Raw genomic sequence first — 27495 nt, 5'->3', positions numbered from 1 at the left:
TTTATGGGCCCAACAGCAAGACTGCCTCTAGTGCAGCAATAAACAGAGGATATAATCCACTTCAACTGTAACCTGTCCTGTTGGAAATAACATTCGCACTGTTAAACAGAGAATCTGATTATCTTAGATATCATTTACATGATTTATTATTTGGCCCAGCTAAGTTGTTTTGTTCTAAATCTGTGCTCATCAAGGAAATGATATATCCTGTGGGTACAGATAAAATGTGCTGATCATGCTGACTCAATTGTTTTCATCTCTATGACAACTGCATTTTTCACTATGAATTAGTGAATGTTATTTTGTTAAACAAATAAAATTGTCAGCCTAAATACTGCAAATTATGGCAATGCCCTGTGCCTAATATTAACTTTCCTTAAAAAGTTACCACTAATAGTGTTTTTGTACAAATGTGGTAAAGATTAAATGAGACCATTTGCTGTCAGTAAGATTTCAAAACACTATGTATTCCAAAGCAGAAATAAGATAAATAAGTATTTAAATGACATAAATGAGCATTGCTTAATCCCTCTAGGCATCAGATTCTTAGCTACAAAAGTTAGGTATGACACACCATGTATATTGGTGGGTAGTAGTATTGAATAGTAATAACTCAAATCTTTATAATTATCCTAATTAGAGAATCAAGCCTAATGAATATTTAGGATTTTCTTCATAACACAGTGATATATATCAAGTAATGATAATTTTATTTCTTCCTTCCCAATCTTTATATTAAAATTTTTTCTTACATTTCTGAGGAGTTCTGAAATAATAAAGAATAGAAGCTGTGAGAAGATGCATTAATTGTTTAGTTCACAGTCTCAGTAGTAACCTTTCTGTATTCCACCATTAAATGTGATACTTGTTAAAGATTTTTTTGTTCATACTATTTACTGTGTTAATGATGTTCCTTTTTATTTCTATTTTACTAAGGTTTAAAAAATATTACTATGAATTAATGTTAAATTTTATCAAATGCTTTTTCTGCATTTCAGAGATGACCATATGAATTTTCACCTGCACTCTTTAAATATGGTAAATTACATTGATTGATTATATTGATTGATTTTCAAATATTAAACCAACCTTATAATTCTGGGATAAACCATACTTGGTCTTGGCATGTTACTATTTTTTATAAATTGTTGGATTCAATTTGCTAATACTTTGCACAGGACTTTTGCATCTGTATTCATGGGTAAGATCTGCTTCCAATTTTCTTATGGTAGCTTTGTCTGGTTTTTATATCAACTTTCTGCTTGTCTCATAAGTGAGTTGTGGAATAGTTGCTCACTTTCTGTTCTGTGAAAGAGTTTATGTGGAGTTATGCATCCCCTAAATGTGACCTAGAATTCATAAGTGAACTATTGAAACTAAAGTGTTTAGTATGTGTGTGTGGGAAATTTTTAAGCTCAAATTCATTCTTTAAGAGCTATGTGAAAATTCACTTACTCAATTTTGTCTTTTGTCAGTATTGATAACTTATTTTTTCTAAGAATTTTTCTGTTTAATTAAAATTCTCTAAATAATAAATCAAAACAAATGTTAGAAGGATGTGAAGCAACAAATTTTCATATGCTTAGGGGGCCAATTTCCCTTGGTACAACCACTTTGGAAAACAGTTTAATATTTTTCTACTAAAGTTGAATGAGTTTATGACCTTTGGACCAGCAACTTTACTTCTTAGATTACATCTAACAGCAATGCATGCATACGTGAACCAAGAGAGATGTACCCAAATGTTCAGAGCAGCATCACTTATAACAGCCCCGGACTGGACACAACCCAAGTATGCATTAGCAATGGCACATAATTAAAGGGATAAATTGTGATATAACCACACAATAGAATACTGTATACAACAAAAAAGAATGACTCAGATATAAGCAATGACATGGATGAATCTCAGACATTTTATGTTAATGATACAAAGCACACAAAAAAAGTAAATACTTTTGCATTTTTTTATATAAAGGACAAAGAACAATTAAAACTATACTTAGGAATGAATTCTTACATGATTAATTTATAAAGTAGGAATGTGATTAGCATAAAAACCAGGACAATGGTTACTTTGGAGGGAAAGAGGGGTTCTAGGAGGATTTGGTGTACTGACAACATTCAATATCCTGATCTGAGTGGTAGTTAGAATGGTGTCTATTTGTCATAATTCACTAAGCTATGCATTTTTACTAGAGGCTCGGTGCACGAAATGCGTGCACAGGGGGGTGGGGTCCCCTCAGCCCAGCCTGCACCCTCTCCAATCTGTCTGACTGCTGGGATTGGGCCTAAACCGGCAGTTGGACATCCCTCTCACAATTCGGGACTGCTGGCTCCTAACCATTCGCCTGCCTGCCAGCCTGATCACCACTTAACTGCTCCTCTGCCGGCCCGATTGTCCCCCCCTGCTGGCCTGGTCGCCCCCAACTGCCCCCCACCAGTCTGGTTGCCCCTAACTGCCCCCCCCCCACCAGCCTGGTCACCCCTGCTGCCCCCACTGCTGGCCTGGTCGCCCCACACACCCTGCTGTTCAGTTGTTCGGTCTTCCCTCATTAACCCCCCTGCCAGCCTTGTTGCCCCCATGCAGCCTGCTGTTTGGTCATTACTGTTACTGTGACGGTGTCCCAGATAATTTGCATATTCCTCTATTATTAGTATAGATTTTGTACATTTCTCTGTTTTACAGTAAATAAAACAGTTAAAAACAACTGATATATACATTGATTTCTCTAAAATTATTATAAATTTATTTTAGGCATAATTGCATACAAACATCTATAAAGTAAACCTGAAATTGATCAAAATCTTAGGCAAAAGTCTCTAAAATGGTCTCATCTCTAGTCCAGGATTTGACCACAACAATAGCCCTATTGGTCAACCTCTCCAGAGCAAGCACTGCTTGAAGCCTTCGTGTGGGTGAATTTTGGAGCTTCCCCTCTCCAGCTGCCAAGTGTGGACTGCGACATGTGAGAGAGAATTCAACAGGAGGAACAGAGAATATTGTTTCTGAGGGCAAAAAGGAAACAATATAAGGGGAAAATAGGATGAAGAACCAGAGACAGATTATGCACAAGAACTGATTCAGAACAACATAGAAAGAACCTTCTAATGCTGGGCCTACTATCATTATGGGATGCCCTACTATCAGTAGGGAGTAGGAGAAGATGCCTTTAGTGTGCCAAGTATGTTTTGGACAGTTTCTGTCCCATTGAGGCTCTTTTGTGTTTTCCATTCTGTTCTTTCCCTTCCACTTCATAACACCTTATATTTTGTAACAGCTAAAAACTCAGATCATAAGGAAATGTAATGAGTGAGGGTCTGCTTTATTGCAAGATGGCCTGAAAATCCTACTACCTGTTTTCCTCACTTTTCAGAACTGTAGGAGGTGTGCTCTTTATGTGGACCTCAATTCTATCACAGTCTTGAGTTTTCTCTGCTTGCTGCCATTGCACTCCTCCCTGGTTTTGTGCATGCATGTGTGTGTGGTGTGTGTGTGTGTGTGTGGTGTGTGTAATAATAGAAGTTGAATGTTCTCTTTCCTATGGCTGGAGAAAAGATCTTGCATTAAATTAAAGCTGCAAAAAGATTCCCAATGTGCAACAACATGGATGTTACTATAGTTCCTGAGATGCAGCAGCTTAAGATTTTTAATGTTCAATTACTTCAGACCTAAGACTCATAGGCTGTACCTTTTAGGTGAAGATGCTACAGGAGCTCACATCTTAACTAATTCATACTGATTTTCACAGACATGGAGAAATTAACCACAAACTACGTTTCTCTTCTTTACAGAGTTAGGCAAGATCACATGTAAACTTAGATAAAGAAAAATGCCTTTTTACCAAAAAACTTAGATTATCCACTAATCCTATATAATAAAAGCCTAATATGCTAAGTGTCTGGTGGACTGGTTGACTGCTCAACCAATCAAAGCGTAATATGCTAATGATATGCTAAGGCCACTCAGATGCCCACTATGATGTGCACTGACCACCAGGGGGCAGACGGTCAACCGGTTGACCAAGTTGCTATGATGTTCACTGACCACCAGGGGGCAGACGCTCTGACTGGTAGATTAGCTTGATGCTGGGGTCTGGCCAATTGGGACTGAGCAAGACGGGCCAGACACTCCCTGTAGCCCGCCCATGGTCCCTCCCCAGCTGGTCAACCTCCCGTGTCCCTCCCCAGCTGGCTGGCCCTGATCAGCCCTAATCGGGACTGGGCAAGACAGGCCAGACATGCCCTGGAGCCCTCCCGGGGTCCCTCCCCGGCCACCAGCCTTGATTGGCCCCAATCGGGACTGGGCGAGATGGCCCTGACTGGCCCCGATTGCCAGCCAGGCGTAGGGACCCCACCTGTGCATGAATTTTATACACCAGGCCTCTATTAGTAAATAAAATACTTTTTTATTGAATTTAGAGAGGAAGGGAGAGAGATAGAAACATCAATGATGAGAGGGAATCACTGATTGGCTGTTTCGTGCACGCCACCTACTGGGGTTCAAGCCTGAAACCCAGCATGTGCCCTTGACCAGAATTAAACCTGGGACCCTTCAGTCCATAAGCTGACACTCTATCCACTGAGCCAAATTGGGTAGGGTTAAAAGACGTTTTTTATAGCCTTCCTCTGTATTGCTAGAATTAGATTTTTTAAATCCATCAAAAAAAGCTTTATCTATATTCTGGGCACTCTAAAAAGGCTTTTGCCAAATAAGGGAACATGGGACATATATCTTTTTTAAAAAATCTATTATGACATCACACAATGCTTTGAACATCTGTACTTTTTAGAACATCCTAGAATTTTCAGTATACTGTAGAGATATTTGGTACTTACAAAACAAAACAAATAAAAAGAAAAAACAGATGAGCCTGTTATACCTTCTGATAATCCTTCCTTCTTATAGGAACTCCTATCTTCAATGGAAAGGATGGAATTGGTGTACAGATAGAAAAGAATAACCAGCAGGGCTTTTGGGATGCTCAAAGAATAAGTTTCCCAGAAATAATCAGCTTTGAGAATAAGTCAGAGCCTTTTGGAGGCCTATAAGAAGACAAGATCTGTTTTCAAGCACTATTATTCCTTACCACTTTTATAAATACTTTTTAAAAATTGCTATATTAAAAGTTGATTAAAAAAAACTGGTTTTATATGCATAGAAATAGAAACTAGAGAATCCAATAACTGATGATTTTTACATTCTTTCTTTCTGACTGGAATCAGCAATATTAATTTAAAAATAGCTACTTCATTTTCACCAAAGATGGAAAATTTTTGTCTGAATTTGGTTATAGTACATAGTTTTATTACCTTCAGTCACAAGCTTCTATGGTAAGGTGACCAGATTTTAACATTGGTAAAGCGGGACACCATTGACCTGGGGGGGGGGGGGGGGGGGAGGTTCTTTTCTTTTTTTTTTTTAAATATATTTTATTGATTTTTTACAGAGAGGAAGAGAGAGGGATAGAGAGTTAGAAACATCGATGAGAGAGAAACATCGATCAGCTGCCTCTTGCACCCCCCCCCCCCCACTGGGGATGTGCCCGCAACCAAGGTACATGCCCTTGACCGGAATCAAACCTGGGACTCTTGAGTCCGCAGGCCGACGCTCTGTCCACTGAGCCAAACCGGTTTCGGCCCGGGGGTGGGGGTGGGGGGGTGGGGGGGGCGGTTCTTGATTAAAAATTTGGTCTATATTGTAATCGCTTTTGGTTTTTTTAATAAAAGGAAATTTACTTCTTAGATCATCGTTGAATTTGCATCCTCTTACTCATTATGTTAAAAATCTAAAAAAAATAATTTAAAATTATATTATAAATTATTATATACATATTGCTTAAAAACACAGTAAGCAGGTACATAATTACCTGAACATATTTTATTGTTAGTTTATAAATTAAATTAATTTGATTGTTATAAAGTAACTATTTTTTAAAAATTATTTTAATCCTATATTTCTTTCTAAATAATAACAATACTAACTTGTATTATTTTTCCTCTGAATCTGCCGTAATGTAAGTCATAAGTGTCACTTTCAAGGCCGGCGCTAGACTTTTTGCCGCCACTATAAAATATAAATAATATGAGTACTGTCTGCTAAATTTAAGAAAATTGCCGAAACCGGTTTGGCTCAGTGGATAGAGCGTCGGCCTGCGGACTCGAAGGGTCCCAGGTTCAATTCCGGTCAAGGGCATGTACCTTGGTTGCGGGCACATCCCCAGTAGGGGGTGTGCAGGAGGCAGCTGATCGATGTTTCTAACTCTCTATCCCTCTCTGTAAAAAATCAATAAAATATATTTTAAAAAAAAGAAAATTTATGTATTTATGAAATAAATAAATTACTTACCTAAATTATCTGAGTAGCTGATTTGTAATGACATCACTTGTTTAACTAGCTTACTAGCACGCAGTATGATGTGTATCGTCTGAGAGACAGTTACAAAATGTTTTCGTCGTTGCCAATCCCAAAAAATGCCATTGTTCATTAAGTCCAAACAATGGTGGTGGAATTCTAACAACTGATCAACAATGCGAACTTTGATGAGCAGTTCTCGATAATCAGTTCTCAACAATTATTTGTTATTATTAAAGTTTAACATTATAAAATTAACAAAAATAATATAAAACTCATATCCTGGCTAAATAGCCACATGGCCGCCGAAAACCGTATATTCCCTTCCCGTTCTCCCGCCGTTCCCTAGCTTGTCGTGCATTCTTTCCAAAAATCGGGACTTTTTTAAAAGGCCACAGGACGCAGGACAAATTGTTAAAAATCGGGACTGTCCCGCCAAAAGCGGGACGTCTGGTCACCTTATTCTATGGACATTTGCAGTTATTGTTAATTCTTTGGTTAATCATGGTTTTATTACCTGGGTAAGTGATTAGAATAGGCTCAGCTCCTATGTATAAAGAAGAAAAGGTTCTATTATTTCTCAGCTCCTTTCAAATGTGCAATGTTGATACTCCTTCACTTCTGGGTCCTTGGTGTATTAACACCATATAGTTTCAATACTATAAGTCCAACATTTTACATTTCTTAACTTTTAGGAATCTCATATCATATTTAAAGCTCTCATTTCCCTAGTGCAGGGTTGATCTGTGACTTGGAACAGAAAGAGGGCCATGGTTGGATCTTGCACGTCTCTACCTTTAATACATTGAGGGACGTGGTGTGAGGGAAGTAAGAGGGCCCAACAGAAGGGACATGCCTCTGGCCAAAAGACGCTTGCTCTTTTCCAGAGAGTCCAGATGGTCCCGCTTTTGGCGGGACAAAACCGATTTTTAACAATTTGTCCCGCATCCCACTGTGTTTTAAAAAAGTCCCTATTTCCAAAAATATTTAAAACGCCGTGGGACGCGGGACAAATTGTTAAAAATCGGGACTGTCCCGCCAAAAGCGGGACGATCTGGTCACCTTATCATAGGGGCCATTTTCTATTTTTCACAGCTGGGGTTGCTAATAGGCAGGCATTTTATCTGCACTTTTTGGGCAGAGCACATATGGAGCCTGAAGGAACAATACTCTTTGTTACCAATAGGTGTTTGAGTTAGGGACTCGAAGGTGGCTTACTTGTGACAAGGTCATTTTATCCCTTTCTATCTGGAAGGAAAAGTGTTTTTGTTCTAATTTATATTCCATTTATTCTATCTTTAGCCTATCTTACTAGTTACTAAATTATTTCTTTTATAATTCATCTGCCATGAATCTTGTCTATGTTCACATGCTAGTTATTTACTTACCTATTGAGTATTCATTTACTATTTTTAACATTTTGCATTTATATTGGTTTGTTTTCCAGTTTTGTTTTTTCTAACAGAATTGCATTTTATCTCAAATAATACAGAAAAATCACACTATGAGGTAAAAAAAAAAAAAAAAGGAGGATTGACACTCTAATTACAATTTAATATTATTGTGTCCAAAGTACTGTATTAGGCACAGTGCATCTGGAAGCTCAGTTCTTTCCTTCCAGGAAGGTAGATGGGAGAGAGGATGTCCCTACTGGAATGATAAAGTACAATGCTCAGAGAAGGCAGCTATTTCATGCAGGAAACCGAACATTGTCACTAATAGAGAAATGTGAAAAGGGAATTCGGAAGGCTGGTCAACCTTAATTGCTCTGAATGGTCGGAGCTATTCACTCATTGTTTAGTTGAGACATTGGTAGTTAAAGCAATCTCCACCTGTTAGTCATATGTAAATTCTTGCTGATTGTCTATTATTGGAATTTCCTGCCTAAAGGATATGGGTGTATCTCATAACCTAATAAAAGGGATAGCAAGGCCAGAGCAGTGGTAGTCCTCCCCCTAGAGGTGTACTCCCGCCTGGCCCCCCAATTTCCCAAATTAACTCTTTCCCAATCTCTTTTCATTTGCGTGCGGCCTTCTCCAGAACACAGAACCCTGAACAGGAACCCTGAAGCACATGGGACCTGGAAGGGGCTCCCACAATTTCACTGTCATATTCTGGAGCCTGGATGTGAGCAAAACCTCTTGGGCATCAAAATCCATACCACCTCTGCCCAAGCACTAGTCACTAAGTGGGAAATTTATGTATGTATGTATTTATTTATTTATTGTCTTGAATGAAACATAATGTTGCTCCAAGTCCTGCATATAACATTTAATATATTTATAACTATTTGGTTATCTTCCATGGTCTTTTAAAAATTATATTTTTAGTTTTTGGTTTCTGGTCATTCCATGATGTTTTAATGGGAAATTAGAAATGTGGATCTATAATACCTTTTGCCATCTTCTGAGAAATTCTCATGTGAAATATATTTTTTGAATTTGAATTCTCCTAATTAGTTGCAAAGAGTAAGTTGATTCAAGGGGTAAAGACTTATTTTGCTTCTGAATGTTATGTTCTATTATATACAATAAGCTGATTACTATACATTTAAAATAGGGAAGAATTTAACTTAAATCTTTTGAGTTAAGGCAATATTTGGTGAAATGTTTCTGCCATCATTATAATTACCACCATCAAAATATAATGGCAGGTGACAACTGTGTGTTTGGAATTACAACTTTAGCTATAGTTTACTGTGTTGCTCCTTACAAAGAAATGTGAAACCAGAAAGGAAGTTCTTTTACACACTGTTTTCACTATTGTATTGGGCATTATATAAATTCTGAATAAAATAGATATTCATATATACTTCAATTATAAGAATGGGTAAAATGTTGTAAGAATGATAAAATTTGATTTTATTACATTAGAAATTGAAATGCATGATAAATGTTCTTACTGATTTATAGAAAAGCAATTTTTTATTTATTGCTAGTTTTCCTCATAGTTTTCTTTCAATATCGCCAGGCTGGGAAAAAGACAGAGAACTTGATGAGCCATTCACTGGCTGTGGCAATACGGAACTTAGTCATTGGGGTGCATCATGATCCAGATTTTTCCCAAGGTATAAGCTATAACTTGTGAGTAAATGAGTCCATTTGGAAGCTGTTTTAACTCTTTCAGAAGTCCAGAGCACCATGAGTGCATTGGTGCAGAGTTTATGAAGTGACAATTACATGCTTGAAAAATCAATTTCAATTATTAATTTGGAAAACATTTTGAAGCAAGGTAGGCTTAATTTTCTAAGCCTGTACCTATCACTTAATAAAAAACAAACAAAAAACAAACCACACTACAAACTATTTTTACATATTCTAAATATTTCATATCTTCTCTTTAAGATAGATACTATCCATAGTAAATTACATTATGAAATCTTATAATATAAAAATGGATCTTCACACTTCATTTTCATGCAGCTATTTCTGAGGTAGTACAGATTAGAACATCCTAAGTACACTTTATACTTATAATTTTGTTTATTTTTATATGCTTGGAAAACTATTGGCAGAATTAAATATGTTTTCTAGCATAATGGTTTAAATTAAAATGAGAACAGCATTTGATTAAACTGACTGTTAACCTAAGGGTGAAGGGCATTTATAATTTCATAACATTGAGCACTCTTCAAATAGTTAGTGTGGAAGAGAACTTACCCTGTGAAAGAATTTATATATCTAGTTAATAGTAGGTTGCCTCCTCTTCATAATTGTTGGAGAGAAAGCAAGGAATATGAGGGATATGTAATTTCTTGTGTTCAGCGTCATAATTTCATAGAAAATCCCTAGGTTCTAGGAAATCACAAACCAGAAATCACTGAAAATTATTTTGTTACAATTGCATATATTCAGTTCTCCCAATTTTAATGTGTGATATGCTTAAATAATTTACAGTTAAATACTCATCAAATACTTTCAAGTAAATTTTTCAAATAAATCATACACTTGTGCTTTTAACAAGTAGTAGAAAGAGATTCCAGTTCATAGAATGAATGCATTAGTTGGTTTAACCAAAAAGTATAATTTTTCAAATTGGGTTTCAATGCAATTTGATTGTACACCATGTAAATACAACCATTTAATAGTCTCATAGTAAACACATGAAACTGGATTTTATAAATAAGATTGGTTTTGTTATAGTCACCCAGAAGATTAAAAAACAATACACCATCTCTCTGTTTTCATTCTCTACCTTTTTTCATCCCATTCTTTAGTGTGGGGGCACTTTTCAAGTAAATATACAAGCCATTGGTGGTTAGAAATTAATTACTACTGTTCTTCCCATATTTATACTCTCTTATTAACCTAATGATTATGGTATGTATTATTCCTTGATTTCACTTTGGAGAGAAATGATTTAATGTAGTACTCTTGTAAATTAAAATCACGTAATTTCAAGAGTATTTCCTCTGCAATGAATTTCAAGAATCTATTTTGGTACTCAAAGACTAGAATATTATTCATCACCAGAATGTCACAACTTAAAGCTCTATTTTGGCAGAATGGCCAAGAGCACAAAAATGAAAAAAAATCCAGAATTAAAATCAATCCATTAATATATTAATGGTACAATATTGAACATTTATTGAGAAAAATGAAGTACTTATGCATGGGGTCAGAAAGAAAACAACTAAAAGCAAAATTATTAGTGGGGAAATATGTCTACTCTTTCCATGAGGTTGAATTGTTTGATCTGATTGAATGGTCTGTTAAAGCATAAATTTCATGAAAATTGCCATTGGCATCGCCTCAATATTTATAGGATAAATAGATTCCCTTATTACTTATTTTATGAACTATCATTGTTTAGGAGGAATCAAAATTATTGTTAAAGGAGGAAATACATAAATTCTTCAGTCTATGAAATAAACTTATTCAAGTTTCATAATTTCTTTTTTATCTGTTACAGTAAATAATTTGCTATGCAAGTTCTCCAAATGATATGAAACTGGAAGAAAATTATTTTATGAATTAAAGAACTAGCCTGACCTTCCATAAATTACAGTTTTTGTCTGCCAATTTATATTGAAGCTTTTGACACATCTGAGTTACCAACTAGAGTTCATTTTGATCAGCCCTTAGTTACTCTTAAAATTCTTAGACAGAAGTGACTTCATGCAAGAAATCTCTTTTATAATTTTTTTCTTTTAAAAAACAACACAGATTCTCAAAAGTTATATTTCCAGGTTGTTGATTTTTCCAATAAAACCAAGAAAATTAGAAACATGCTTTAATAAAAGTTGAAAATCAACTAGTGAATTGCTGCCAGAGAATTCATTTTACATGTCTTTCAAGTGTTTAAATAGTCCATCCTCTGAAACTGAAAGAGGTTAGCAATAAGTGGATATGAATATCTATCCCATATCCATTCATAACATGCTTAAGAGGGAGTATGAGAAAGATTATTTGATAAGCTTACTGTTTTGGATGAAGAGTAAAGGAGCAAAAATTTTTTTTTTTAGAAAGTACAGGGTGATGGTGGAGCATGAGGAGACTTCATAACATTGACACTTCAATGACTATTAGTAAGGCACCTATTTAAAATAAAAAAGTAAATGCTCATATCTACTTCCTATGTATTAAAACATTAATAAACTTTTAATATTTATTATGAAAGGAAAAAATTACACAAATATAATATATATATATATATATATATATATATATATATATATATATACATACACACACACACACACACACACACACACACACCTGGTGCATGAAATTTGTGCAAGGGGGGGGTTACCTCAGCCTGGCCTGCACCCTCTCACAATCCAGGACCACTGGCTCTTAACCACTCACCTGCCTGCCTGCCTGCCTGCCTGCCTGCCTGCCTAATGCCCCTAACTGCTCCCCTGCCTACCTGATCGCCTCTAACAGCCCTCCCCTGCCGGCCTGGTCACCCCCAACATGCATATGGCTGGGGCCCCTCAGCCTGGCCTGTGCCCTCTTGCAGTCTGGGAGCCCTCGGGGGATGTCCTCAGGGGAATGAGCCTAAGCCAGCAGTAAGACATCCTTAGCTCTGCTATGGAGGTGGGAGAGGCTCCCGTCACCACTGTTGCGCTTGCCAGCCGTGAGCCCAGCTCAGGGCTTCTGGCTGAGCGGTACTACCCCTGTGGGAGCACACTGATCACCAGGGGGAAAGCTCCTGCATTGAGTGTCTCCCCGCTGGTGATCAGTGTGCGTCATAGCGACTGGTTCTTCTACCGTTTGGTCAATTTGCATATTAGCCTTTTATAATATAGAATATATATATTAGAGGCCCAGTGAACGAAATACGTACATGGGGGAGGGGTAGGGGGAGGGTGTCCCTCAGCCTGGCCTGAACCCTCTCGCAATCTAGAACCGCTGGCTAACCACTCACCTGCCTGCCTGCCTGATCACCTCTAACTGCCTCTGTCTGCTGGCCTGATGCCCCTAACTGCTCCCCTGCCAGCCTGATCGCCCCTAACTGCTCTACCCTGCCGGCCTGATCATCCCTAACCACCTCTGCCTCAGCCCCTGCCACTGTGGCTTTGTCTGGAAGGATGTCTGGATGTCCAGAAGATGTCTGGTCTAATTAGCATATTACCCTTTTATGTGTGTGTGTGTGTGTGTTTGTGTGTGTGTGTGTGTGTGTGTGTGTGTGTGTGTGTGTGTATATATATATATTTGTTTTTTCTAAGCATGATCCCTATCCCCTATAGAAATAATGATAGAAAAATGGATTCTACTACACAAAAATTTGAAACATCATTTTGTTTCATTTTTTAAAATAATATAAAAGTATTTAATATATTGTACATATATTTTTACAAATGTATATAGAAATGTGTCTTGAAATTTAGGAACCAAAACATTAAAAGTGATCACTCATGGTAGGGACATTATACATGCTTTTTCTTTATTTATCTAATACTTCTTTAATGAAAGTACACTGGCATAATTCTAATCATATTCTTAATGTATCAATTAAATACTAGTACTCATAAGCCCGGGTATGAGATTGAACACAAAAGCAATCAGTCCTTGCCTTTAAGAATTTCATGAATAGAGGACCAATGTTCTTTGGGTTTTCATTAAATGGGTAGGTCTAGAAAACAATCTGAAAATCCCTCTGGTTAAAATTTTATTCATGAAAACATGACAAATAAAAATTAAGAGCACACAATTTCTCTGTCTCAAGTTTTGAGTCTAAATATAGACTTAATATTATTAATATGCACAGAAATATTAATCTCTGACATTACTTATGTCCTTTGCAAGAAAAAAAAAGGCATCACGAGTTCTTTATGTAGCTGTGAGCCTTGCTTAAAAATCAAAGCTTTTGCCCAGCCAATATGGCTCATGTTTGAAAGTTGAACCATGAACCAAGAGATCACACCTATTTGATTCCCAATCAGGTCACATGCCCGAGTTGAGGGCTTGATTCCCAATATGTGCAGGAAGCAGCCGATCGATTTTTCTCTCTCATCAATGTTTCTACCACTCTATCCCTCTCCCTTCCTCTCTCTCTAAAAATCAATAAAAACATTTTTTTAAAGTTTTAAAAAAATAAAATCTTTTTATCAAGAGAAAAAAGAAATCAATCTAAAATATATATATATATGTATTTTAAGTATCATTTCCTTTCCATATTAAAATATTTGCTGTTAATAATTTAGAAAATTTTAAAACCAAAAGAAAAAGTATCATTTAATTCCACTAAATAGATTTTTATATATAGAGTATGATGTAATACTTTGCATTTTTTCCTCTATGAACATATATATGTATTAGAAAGCTTGTGTGTGTGTTTTAAAAAGCATAGTGCTGAACAGATTTTCATTTAATATATATATGTGTATACATATATATATATATATATATATATATATGTAGTATTTTAAAATTATTTTCATTACTTCTATAATAAAAATAAATTAATGAACCAGCCCATCAGAATTTATTTGTCCCATCCCTATTTGTTTAATAGTTGGTTCCCAATGATTCCTATTTAATAACACCATGTTAGAACCTCATTTTAAGAAAATCTTTGCATGCATTTTCATAGGACAAGAATTACTGGCTCAAGGAAAACATAAATATTGGGGCTTTTCATATTTTAGCATGTTTTGAAGCAGAGGTGAGAGAGTGCAGATTGGAATAGACTACTTACATTTAGATCAGAAACAAGATCATGCTACCCTGTCTCTACTCAGAAAATTACAAGATTGAGTGGTTAAAAGATAATCTGTATTTTAAAGGACAAGGAGGGTTGTCATTTGATTACACAAAGAAGCAATTCTGGTCATGGAAATAAATAATAGAACTTGATCAAACATAAAAAAATTAATAAAAATATGAATGAGACTAATAGATAATGTAGAAGAAATTAGTCATGGCCAGGTATTTGTTCCTGACATACATGGTAGAAAATGTCCAGAGGGAGTAAATATGATCAAGGTATGTGGACTTTAATAGAAGGAAAATAATCTGGAATTAAAAGTAATTTTTAAAATTACTGTTTATAAATTATATCAAACCTTTCATTTTTTTTGCTATGCAGAAGTGATTTAGAAATGAATGTCCACAATTATATCACATACATGAGAATGTAAATAAGACAAAAAATAGATCATTGATAATTATAAAATTTTCCATTTACAAAGTATCATAGTTTTCCTGAAAAATATGGAGCCATTTTAAATCCTGACTAGTTAAGAAAACTCTTCCATGGAGAACTTTTAATTAGTTTTGAGAATAAAATGTTTATTCCTTGGTTTTAAAAAGAAAAGGCTCACTTATCTTCCTTTTAGTCACAAATCCTTTATCTAATATGTTGCTGTTGTCCAAGACTCATTACTTCTATTGTTCTTGTTGTTAGTGCTCATTACTTTGCTCATTTGAAATCAGAACAGGTTAGAAAGGTTGAAAACTTTTTTTTTTAAAATGTGTGTCCTGAAAACAAACAGCCAAGGAGATAAAGCTGAACACCTGAGCATTTGATGTATTACATCTCAGTAGTATCTGACAGCCCTTACTCCCCGGAGATGCAATTTTTTTCTAATAATTTAGTCTCAGTCTATTAAAAGACAATTACAGATAATGCACACAGGCAAGTGGTGAAGGGTGCCCAGAACAGCTTTTGTAGAGAGGTTATCAAAACACAATTCACCAAAAGGAGTTTTGCATTGATTTTTTAAAATATTATTTCAAAAACAGTTACACAGATTTTTAAAGGACTAAATATAACAAAAATGATGAAATGGTTTTCCTTTTTACTGCTTCGTATATTTTTAAAACCATAAGGTAAATGTTTTAATAGCTACCATTGCCTTGTTTATTATAACGAAAGGCTTATTTTTCATTGCTGTGTGTAGTTTTGAAAAATTATTTTATTTGAGGACACCAGTGTGATTTTATAGCTATCCTGTGGACTACTGGAGTAAAGGGCATGATCACAGCGGCAGTCATTGCCGACGATTCAGACAGTTCATCACTACATTCCACCACAAAATAAGCCTCTTGGGATATTCTGAGTATATTTAGTTGAAATAATTGTCATATTCATTCAGCAACCTACTTTTAGCCCACTAAAGGATTTCAAATATCCTAATATCCACACCAAATGGCAGTGATGATGTATAGTATATGAGGAAAACACTCATTCTTAAAGTCCCGTTCGAATTCCATTTTATACATGAGGTCTGGGTGCTCCCCTTGCTATGTGACTGGAACACGGCAGTGTATGAAATCACCACGCAGAACATGCCCAGATACGTGTGAAACTAAGACTTAGGCCTTACTGCCTCACTCCCTGCACTCCCCAAAGGGGGCTGCCTACCTTGGAATGTTTTTCCAAGTTGAATGACTGTTTCTGGAATGAGTTCAGGAAAGTTAGAAGCCTTTCTTCCTGACTTACCGTAGATTGAATTTGCATCACTGTCCTATTCCAAGCAAACGTCTTGGAATAGTTGGGGAACATGATGTTTTAATGGCACTATCTCTGCGATGATCAGAGCATGAGATACCATCACAGGAGCACTTGATGGGAATCAGATGACCTGGACTCCTGCCTCCTCTGCCTGCCATGCAGTCTCTCTAAACACCCTTTTTTTGTGTTTTTCTTTTCTTATGTCACAGATTGTATAACCTAATACTCATCTTTCCAAATGAGGGAAAACTGCATTTGTGGATCACATAATAAATTGGGATTTGTAATTTAGCAATAGCTTTTACTCAAAACACAGATTATAATCAGATGACCAACTTAAATATAGTAACATCAACAATAATTTAAAATGGCATAATAGAAAGTCAAAGTAATGTGGTTGGAAGTATAAAAGGTTTTGGAAATACTCATTTGAAGTTCATTTAATCTATAATTATCCAAGATAGGACAGCCATAATATACCATCACCACCAAACTGAGGGTAGTTCCCTTGATCAAACTGAGAAAATTGAGTAATTAGTTCTTTTAACTCGCCTTAGCCTGAAGTGTCCCATTATGTTCCTTTATGGTTTATTGCAATAAAATGTTACTTATGTTAGATGCATGTGTCAGAGTACTCATGTTGACAAACCTCAAATATAACAGTGTGGGGATACAGTTTAGCCAAGGGTTCCATTTCAAGAGGGAATGCATCTATCATTAGTAATCAGAGGGCTGTGTCAAGCTCTCCTTTGTACATTTGATAACCGGAAAGGTGAGCAGGGGTGTTTTTCCCGGGGTCGTGTCTCTCGTCACCAAAGAATGAGCTACTCGGACCAGAAGGTTTAAGCAAAGTGTGGGAATTTCATTACAAGCTGACTCAGACTCCCCACAAGGGGAGGGGGACCCAATAATGGGCTGCCCGTTAAAGCCTTGTAGCCCTGGGGTAGGTATTTGCTACAGGCCTGCTCTATGTCTACCTGTGTCGTCACCTGGTTGATTCCCTCATTGTTATTGCCCAGCAACGGACCTGAGCTTTCCCTGTTTCTATGTGTTCTTTCTCTGTTCCTATGCTGAACTTTCTCTGTTTCTCTGTGTTCATACATCTTGTTTACTGCAGGCCCTCCCTTGGTCCCCATGCCTCCGGCTTTGAGTCCAGAAACATTTTATTATTTCTGCTTGGTTGGTTCCTGTGGTTAGGCTGGCTCTAGCTGCCATGCCTGCGCCAGCCTATGTTCCCCCTGCCTTTGTTTTCCACTGGACCCCTGCCCTATCTGCCTATGTTTCAAGCTAACTCTTCTGACATTTACATACATTTGTTCTTTTTCATACAAAGTTCAGTTCCTCTCTTTCTTCTTTGAAGAAATAACAGCATGTCTTGTATACTCTTATATAACCTTTTCTTGGAAAAAAAAAAGCTTTAGAGATCTTCCAACATTTGAACTTAAATATCTATAAAATGGATTTTGTGGATACACTCTATGGGAGTGATTTTTAAATAAATTATGCTAAAATGGGCTGTGTTAGTAGAAACTTCTTGTACGAAACTGAAAGAATTGTCTAAGGTGGCCTCTTTGAATTGGAGTATTTGCTTAGAAGATATGCCCGGCTTGCAGTCTTACCAAATGGATTAGTCTTCAACTAGCTGCTCCAGCGGACAAACATACTTCATTGCAGATCTAATTTGTATTTTCCTGAGCAAAGTGAAGGTAATAAGTTTTTCATATGTTTAATGAACATTTTATTTTTTCCCATTTGCCAAATTTTCTATTGGATCATTTCCCTCTTTTATTTTTCTTATTACCTTGTAAGGGCCTTTATATTCATTCCATGTTTTGCAAATATACTCTCAATATGTTACTTATCTATTAACTTTATGGGGCTTTTTATCATTAAGAAGGTCTTCCCATAAAAAATATTGTATCTAGTGAAATGCATCAATCTTTTCTTGCATGGCATCAAAATGTGTTGGCTGCCTTAAGAAAACGTCCCCATACTTAATTTTTTTTTAAAAAAAGCTATTTCCAATAACTTCTAATAGTTTAATTTTATTTTGGGGGGGATGCCTCCCCCTATTCTAGATATCTCCTTTGGAGTAGAAGGCTCTCATTTAGCACAACACACCTGCCATCTCTCTGATTCCTCGCTCTCTCCTACTCAGGGACAACTCAACTGAAGCAACAGCGACAACAGCAAAACAACCGAGGAACAAAACTCAAAACCTTAGCTAAATCTGTACAGTTATTAAGAACTCTACCTTAGAATGAGCCAAATAATAAATTAGGGAGCATACAATTTTGAACTTTACTTTCTTGGAAATTTAACTCATGAGGGCTAAGGGAATTAAATTTGAGGGTGTCTAATATATTTGAATTTTAATTTCTTTGAATTGTAAACGTTGGAAGAGTTCAGATCTTCTGCTAGAAATTGCTGATGCCTGTATTTTTTATTACATGTAGTTTATTATTTTGCCCATTCTACAATGCTGGTTTAGTTGGGAGATAAGATGCCATAACTTTTGAATATTTTCTTTCCCAAACCTGAAAAACTTGCTTCATGCTTAGTGATTTTCATTTGTGGACAAAAAAAAAGGGGGGGGAGGGGCGTTGTATGGAAAGCAACCTCAAAGTGTGATTTGATCATGAATTCCTAACTGGGGAGGCCATGCTGGGTAGTCATGCCTCAGGCATATACCTTCTTTATCTTTGACTTAAGCAAGCCATGTCCATTGTTTCTGTGCATCTAGGCTAATACACCTTTAAAACGTGTCTTTTCAGACCCCTCCTTCTAAAGCATGACCACCCTATAGAGAGCATACCATCTCATTAACTATCCTGGAATCCAATTCCCAACTTGCATTCTCCCACCTTCATGTAACCTTCCTCACATTCCCACTTTAATTCCAAATGCATAAAAGAAGCTACAAACTGTTACTGTAGGAAGCGTTTTTATTTTTCAGTTTGTTGAGATCTTGCTTCCAGGTGTATCCTTTGTTTGGACCAAATACATTTTTATAAAAATTCTCTACAGGTTTGGAGCTTCGTACATGGACACGTGTTTGTCATTGAGGTGTTTAATTCTTTTCCTTTTTTATTTAGCAAGGAATTCATTTGTCTGTGTTTTATGGTCTAAAAGTTTTTAGGGTCCTTTTATCTTTAGAAATCTTGAATTTCATTATATTTTGTCTGGTGTGGATCCTTTCCATTTCAGCCTTTTCCGTTCTAAGTATGCCCTTTCAATGTGGAAGCTTGATTTCTTCTCCTTATATTTATGTCCACATTGTTTTTATTTTTTTTATCCTTGTGTATGTGTTTTAGATAAATAGCTTTAAATAAATAGTCCAATTCAAGAAATTCCCCTTTAATCAACCTATTGAGTTAATTTTCTTGAATGAATGTGAGTAGGTCTGACTTTCTCTGGCATGTATTTTGCTTAAATGTTAAAAGCTTAAATGTCTGATGAGCTCATCTTCATGCATGAGAAACTTTAAGTTTCTGATTAAAAATGAAAGTTCTACTCCCAGTGAGAGTGTACAATGAGAGTGTTAAACCAACCATGACAGTCTTTGTCTCTTCCACTAGAATTTCCCTATTCCCTTCCTTCACGAAATCTCTATCTACTTGAGCAGAAGATAGATAATAATGTTCTACCTTTCTGGCCTCAGGGTCTAAAGACACTGAATTAACTGTGGGGAAAGACATCACCCCTATCAACTGCCTAGTGCAAACTACGGAAGAAATAGGGAGCTGCCCAGATTGCTCAAAGGCCCCTCTTGCTCTGTGACTCTATACTTGGAGCCTCCAGAGTCAGTCTCTCCTTCCCTCATGTTTGTATTCTCCATGAATGTTTTACTCCACCTGTTATCATCAGTGTGTTTTCCTTTTTCAGGATTTAAATTTATGATTTGTTCATGGGACTCTTTAATTAAGCAATGACTATATAAAATCACTCCATTAAAATTTCTTTGCTATTATGTCAAAATCTTTATGACTGCAAAAAGAAGCATAAATAAATTTTCTGGAACAGGGCTAGGATTTGGATGGACTTTGTGACTCATAGTGAGTTTTTTTCTACATCTGTCCACATTGTTCACAAATGATTGCCTAATCATCACTGCTCACGTCAATTTCTCTCACCTATTATCTCTGGCTTATTTGTGTGGGGTGACTATCCAGTTCCACCCTGAAATAGCGAGACAGCAAAAGGGGAGGCAAATTTGTGGCAAAAACGACTAGTTTGTTGCATATGCAATTATTTTTTTAATTTTAAAAAATATATTTCTTTATTGATTTAAGAGAGGAAGGGAGAGGAAGCTAGAGATAGAAACATCACTGATGAGAGAGAATCATTGATCAGCTGCCCGCCTGCACGGCCCCTACTGGGGATTGAGCCCGAAACCCAGGTAATGTGCCCTTGGCCAGAATCAAACCTGGGACCCTTCAGTCCACAGGCCAATGCTCTATCCACTGAGCCAAACCGGCTAGGGATGATTTCTTTTTAGAATTAATTTTTCCTTCATCTGATTTTATGTATAATATCTGACAACCAAATAATAATGTATGAAACATGTATGTGAATTATTAAACTAATATAATTCCCATCTGTGAAACCAATACATTACCCAATAACAAAAACTTCACCAATTAACTAGATCAATAGGCTTTTTCCTGCTATCCCATTGTTCTGTCTCCTCAAAGTTGTCCCAGATGAGAAATTGTTAATGTTAGAGGAAATTGTTACAGACTACACCACTATAATACATAGATAACAAAATATAAAAGCTCAAAATATAACAGAGGTTTGTGGGTTGTTGTTTTTTTTATGAGAAATTTGGAACACAAATTTAGTAAGCAAATGGATTTGCTCAAGAACCCAGCCATCTCCTCATATGTAGTTCCTCCAACTTTTATTGTCTTATCATCTATATGCATTTTCAGAAGAAGAAAGCATGTAAAATGAATATGCTTCTGCTTTAGAAGCCATAACCCAGGTTAGCACACATAGTTTGTACTCACCTTCCATTGCCTAGAGTTTAAATACATAGCCAAAATGAAATGCAAGGGAAGCCTGAAAATGTAGCCTATGCCTGTGCTCAGGAAAGCAAGGGTGCATTTTGTCATCAGCCAGCAGTTCTTGCCACCATATGATCCCTGGCCACAAAATGTCCATCTATATTCTTCCTACCTTTTAGCATATTCACTCCCCCTAAAAAAAGCCAACCCAGAGTCAAAAGGAGACATGGCACTCAGTTCAAAGTTCAAGATTCCTGGGTAATGTTCAGTCCTTTCCATCAGGTCTAGGTTCAGCAATCTAATTAAAGCAAAAATATTTACCAATGTATAAGACCACCAAAAAACAATGTGTTTAATAGCAAGAACATTTTTTAGGAAGAAAGGGAAAATGTGAAACCAAGAGAAGCAATTGAACCAGGACAATAATAGAGTACTGTGGGAAAGATACGGGGAAGACATTCTTCCCTATCAATGGAGAAAGTACCCTAAACAATGAAAATACATCATTCTTCAGTCTTCTTAGCTCTGACTTCACCTTCTGAGATGTTTTTACTCATCCATAATCCCCTAATACCACAATATAGTGGACAGGGGAGATGAGGCCCTTTTGGGGAGTAAAACTCTTTTATAGTATACTTTCAAATAGTGTAAGTTTTGGATCCAAAGAATTACATTAAGTGTCAATTAAACACAGACATTTTAGGTCAAGCATGAGGTTTCATCAGTAATATAATTCTCCGAAAAATGGAAGTTGTCTGAGGAAATTTGATCATAGTGAAATCTATGTGCTAGTAACCACATCATAATCCTTTCTAGACATCATACCTATTCCTGCATATTTATTTACTTTTATGGCTCTCTTTCTCTCTCATACACACACACACACACACACACACACACACACACACACACACACACACACACACTGGTATATATCTTGAGGCTATATGAAACACTGGCCAGGAGGAAATGTAATTGCATTTAGCTTTCTAATCCTAAAGGCCTTGAATTTATTAACTCTTTCTATTGCTTGCTTATAAAGCATCCAATTTTTCCTGAGCTCTTCTTTATTTTTATAGATGAGCTATAATCTTCAAGGAACCACTGACACATATTGATATTCTGATAATATACAATTGCTTCCTCTAGAACTTCAAAATTAGTAGTCATGTAGTCTACTTTCCAAGTTATCGAAGATGACAATTACAGAAAAGATTTTCTCTGACTCAAGAGAGGTAGGCAGGTAAACAGCTATCCAACCTGCAACATCTGTGATCTGTGTAGTTGTAACATGTCACAAGCTGTCTGACTGCTAAGACACTGTGGCATATATATATGTAATCTTAAATAATAAAGAGGTAATATGTAAATTGACCATCACTCCAACACACAAGATGGTTGCCCCCATGTGGTCAAAGATGGCCACCCCCATGTGGTCACAAGATGGCTGTCACAAGATGGCCAGCATGGTAGGGCAATTGGGAGGGACCCGGCCTGAAAGGGAGGGCAGTTGGGGGCCATCAGGCCTGCAGAGGAGGGCAGTCGGGGGCAACCAGGCCTGCAAGAGAGGAAAGTTGGGGGGAACCCAAGCCTGCAGGGGAGGGCAGTTGGGGGGGACCAGGCCTGCAGGGCAGGGCAGTTGGGGTGGACCAGGTCTGCAGGGGAGGGCAGTTAGGGGTGACCAGGTTGGCAGGGGAGGGCAGTTAGGGGCAATCAGGCCAGCAGAGGAGCAGTTAGGTGTCGATCAGGCTGGCAGGGTAGTGGTTAGGGGGTGATCAGGCTGGCAGGCAGAAATGGTTAGCGGCAATCAGGAAGGCAGGCAGGCAAGCGGTTGGGAGCCAGCAGTCCTGGATTGTGAGAGGGATGTCCCATTGCCTGTTGAGGCACAATTCCACTGTGATCGGGCCTAAACGGGCAGTCAGACATCCCTTTGGAGGTCCCAGATTGGAGAGGGTGCAGGCTGGGCTGAGGGACACCCCCCCCCCCCGTGCACAAATTTCATGCACTGGGCCTCTAGTCCTATATAATAAAAGTGTAATATGCAAATTGACGGAATGGCAGAATGACTGGTCGGCAGGGGGCAGTGCCAGACCAGCCAAGGTGCATGCCAGCAGGCAAAGGAAGGGGACGGTGATGGGGGGGACAGCAGCAACCAGTGGCGGAGGAGGGGTGATCAGGGGGGCGGGGCTGGCTGCTCGCTGCCATTCCCTGATTGGCCCGCCAGTCGCCTCCTGCAGAGGGAAGCCAGACTGTGGCTTAGGCCCGCTCCCATGGGAAGCAGGCCTAAGCCATCAGTCGGACATCCCCTGAGGGCTCCCGGACTGTGAGAGGGCAGAGGCCGGGCTGAGGGACCCTGAGTGCATGAATTTTCATGCACTGGGCCTCTAGTATATACATAATATGTAATATGTGATATAATATATATATATATATATATATATATATATATATATATATATATATATATTATTGATTTCAGAGAGGAAGGGAGAGGGAGAGAGAGATATCAATGATAAGAGAGAATCATTGATCATCAGCTGCCTCCTGCACGCCCCCTAATGGGGTTTGAGCCTGCAACCCTAGCATGTGTCACGGGAATCTGAACCTTGACCTCCTGGTTCATAAGCCAATGCTCAACCACTGAGCTACACTGGCTGGGCCACTGCGCTGTATTTTGAGTGATATAGCACATTGTTTCCTATAACACTTTTTGTATTAGTTAAAAACAGACTGAACTTCTATCACAGACAGTCTACACAAGGATTCAAGTTGGAGTAACAGGGACTGGATTTATACTTTCACATGAAACAAGCAATAAAAAATAAAACATTGGCATTAAGAACATTAATCATTGGGCAAAAAAAGGAACAAAAAAGGATTTAGGTGGGACAGAAACTAAATGAGGTGACACCTATGAATGTCCATCTTACTTTCTGGAGAGTGTTCAGATCATATACAAGGAGGATAAGCTGCTACTGTTCACAGGGTAGAACACGGGAGAGGCAGCTACACAGCAAGAGAACTGAAATGTGCAGATTCCCTCTCAAGTATTCTGTTGATTACCAGTGAATCAACACATAAATGAGGATGCTATTTGAGGCTGGGGGGAAACTACCCAAAAGAATATAGGAAACAGTACTCACTGATCACACAAGATCAGAGATAATGCTAATTCCCAAGACAAAGTGGGAAATGTTCTAATTCAGGAAGTATCAGTATCTAATACTGCAACAGCATTTAATAATAATATCCGGGCATTAAAACATTATTCCCTCAACAGGGTTTAAAATTTATCCCTAGAATAAATACTGCTCCGGTATAACCCAACAAACTGAAAGACACAACTTGAAAGAATCAAACTGAATTCATGTATCTTAATTGCATTCTACAGCAAAGCTCCAAATATTTTTAGGAAAACAAAAATAACCACCAACATCTGGCATCTGATAAAAATGATCAGGTATGAAATAAAGCACTGTGTAGAATGAGGCTATTTTATAACATCTATACATATTTAGAATCTTATCTTTCAGGTGAATTGAAACATTTATCATAACATTGTAGCCTTTTTATTCATAACAATGATTTCCCCCCACCCTGAAGTCTGTTTTGCCTGATAATCCATTTATGTTTCCCAGGATTCTTTGGGTTGAATTTTCCTGGTATATCTTTTCCTATCTATTGCAAAATTTTCATATATTTATAATTTAAATATGTATTCAAAATATTATCTAACCAAATTTTGTTTTACCTTTCTTTACTCTAATGTGATAGTCTCTATTCTTTTAAGTGCCAACTTGATATAATTCACATTTATGTAACTATTGATATATTTAGATTTGCTTTGCTACTTACATTTTTTGCATTTTCTATACTCGTTTTTCTTTCTGTGTTTCTTTTCCTAGATTGATTTAAGGGTGTATTTTTTCCTATATTCTTTTTGTACCAGTTGGAAAATTGAAACCTTTATACCTATCTCTAATAACTTCCCTTGAAATATATTATGCATATTTAATCAATTTTACCATACATATCTTACCTCACCTTACATGAAATCTAATTATATCCTCCTAACATTAAGCAAATGTTATCCAACATAATTTATTTCTGACATTTATTTTTGGTTACATATATATACTAGTATATAGAGAGATTAAATATATAGATACACATGTATATATATATGCATATATATGTATGTTATATATAAAGCATAAAATGTACAATTTTTCTAGTGTACTTTCACACTGCTATGCAGCCATCACTACCATCCATCTACAAAACGTTTTTCTTCCTTCCAAACTAAAATTCTATACCCATTAAATAGTAACTCCCCATTCCTTTCCACCCTCAGTACCTGGAAACTTATCATTCTACTTTCTGTCTCTAGGATTGGACTACTTTAGGCCTCATATAAGTGGAATTATACAGTATTTGTTCTTTTATGAATGGCTTATATTACTTTGCATAGTGTCTAAAATTTCTATCCCTGATTTAAAATGTCAGAAGTTCTGTCATTTTAATGTTAAATAACATTCCATTTTATGTATGTACTGTATTTTGTTTATCCATTCACATGCGAAGGACACTTTGGTTGCTACCATCATTTGGCTATTGTGAATAATGTTACTGTGAACATAGTTTTATATCTATCTGTTTGAGTCTCTGTTTTCAATAGTTTTGGACATCTGGAATGATGGTGGGAGGAAGGCCATACATACTGGTTACTAACAAAAAAATGTTTTCTCGCCCTAGCCAGTTTGGCTCAGTGAATAGAGCACTGGCCTGCTGACTGAAGGGTCCCGGGTTCGATTCCGGTCAAGGGCACGTGCCTGGGTTGCAGGCTCAATCCACAGTAGGGGGCGTGTAAGGAGGCAACCAATCAGTGATTTCCTCTCATCAATGATGTTTCTATCTCTGTCTCCCTCTCCCTTCCTCTCTGAAATCAATAAAAATATATTTTAAAAAAATGTTTTCTTGACTATAACAAAGAATATATTTGAAGTAAATGACACAGTGGTTATTCATTTGAATTAATTAATAAGATTGTTTTAAGAAAAGGGAGACTAAAGCAAATACAGTGAACAAATCTGAATTTTTCACCATATTTAATGCCATTTTCAAATAAAAAATGTGAACACTAGTAATGTGTTTTTGTTATTTATTACCTTCTTATGCCTAGCACATAACTTGTCTTTGACTCCTATTTAAATTTTCTAAGTGGCATGCACTTTATAAAGGCATTCTACATTATTTCACAAACCTATAAAAAATGAACCTAAGTCCTATTCAAAATATACCTATTTCATTGAAGAGCATATATTAGATGGAGGTAAAAAAACAACACCTACCTTATTGGGGAAAGCATGTCCACTAATTTTGGAACCACTTAAATAACACAGGTGTGAATTTCATTACTTAGGTTTTGGAATATACAACATATGCTGATTTTTGAAATCTAAACACTGTAAGAACAGCTGCAAAATGATGAAAGTGATCACATCATGTTAGGCTTAATCAGAATAGCTCTTGAGACAGTTAGTGGCCTTGATATGCTGAAAGAAAACAGCTGGCTTTGTTTGCATATGATTCCCAACAACATGGGTGAAACCCAGCTGCTGATAATTCTGATTAATTATGTATCAAACTACGGTTTTATTTTTTTCTGTAATAGTTTAGCACAAAGTGTCCAAGGTATTTTTTGCTTCATTTTTTAGTATATTAGAGACAGACCTTTCCACAGAATTTGATTTTATACATAAAATTATACTGAAACTGATGTAGGATGTGGTGAAACTGCTCCAGCTACAGCATTTGAGTTGCACAGTGGTAAATACTGACCTTGTCAAGGAGAGACAGCTGAATTATGATTAAGCTCCTGTGAAAAATGATACATCTCCAATATTAGATTAATTTCCTGTAAACATTACTACTCGGCAAACCTTGTAAATGTCATCTTTATCCATCATCTTGAGGTATTTTGATGTTGCTTGTATAGTAATTTTGATTTCAATTTCAGTTTTTCTAAAGAGACAGTTATTTCCCTATTAAATCACATTCTACATTTTTATTATAAATTTCATCAAAAGAACCTATAATAGCCCTCTGAAAATTAATAATGCTTGTTTTGTTTCCATATTAATTAGGTGATAGAAAGACATGTAAAGTGGAGAGTCAGAGAATAAATATTATACATAAATTAATACATTTTTATACAATACTAGAGGCCCA

The sequence above is a fragment of the Cnephaeus nilssonii genome (assembly GCF_951640355.1).
Source record: "Cnephaeus nilssonii genome assembly, chromosome: 8".
In the NCBI taxonomy this organism is placed as follows: domain Eukaryota; kingdom Metazoa; phylum Chordata; class Mammalia; order Chiroptera; family Vespertilionidae; genus Cnephaeus; species Cnephaeus nilssonii.
This window is presented reverse-complemented; position numbering follows the sequence as displayed.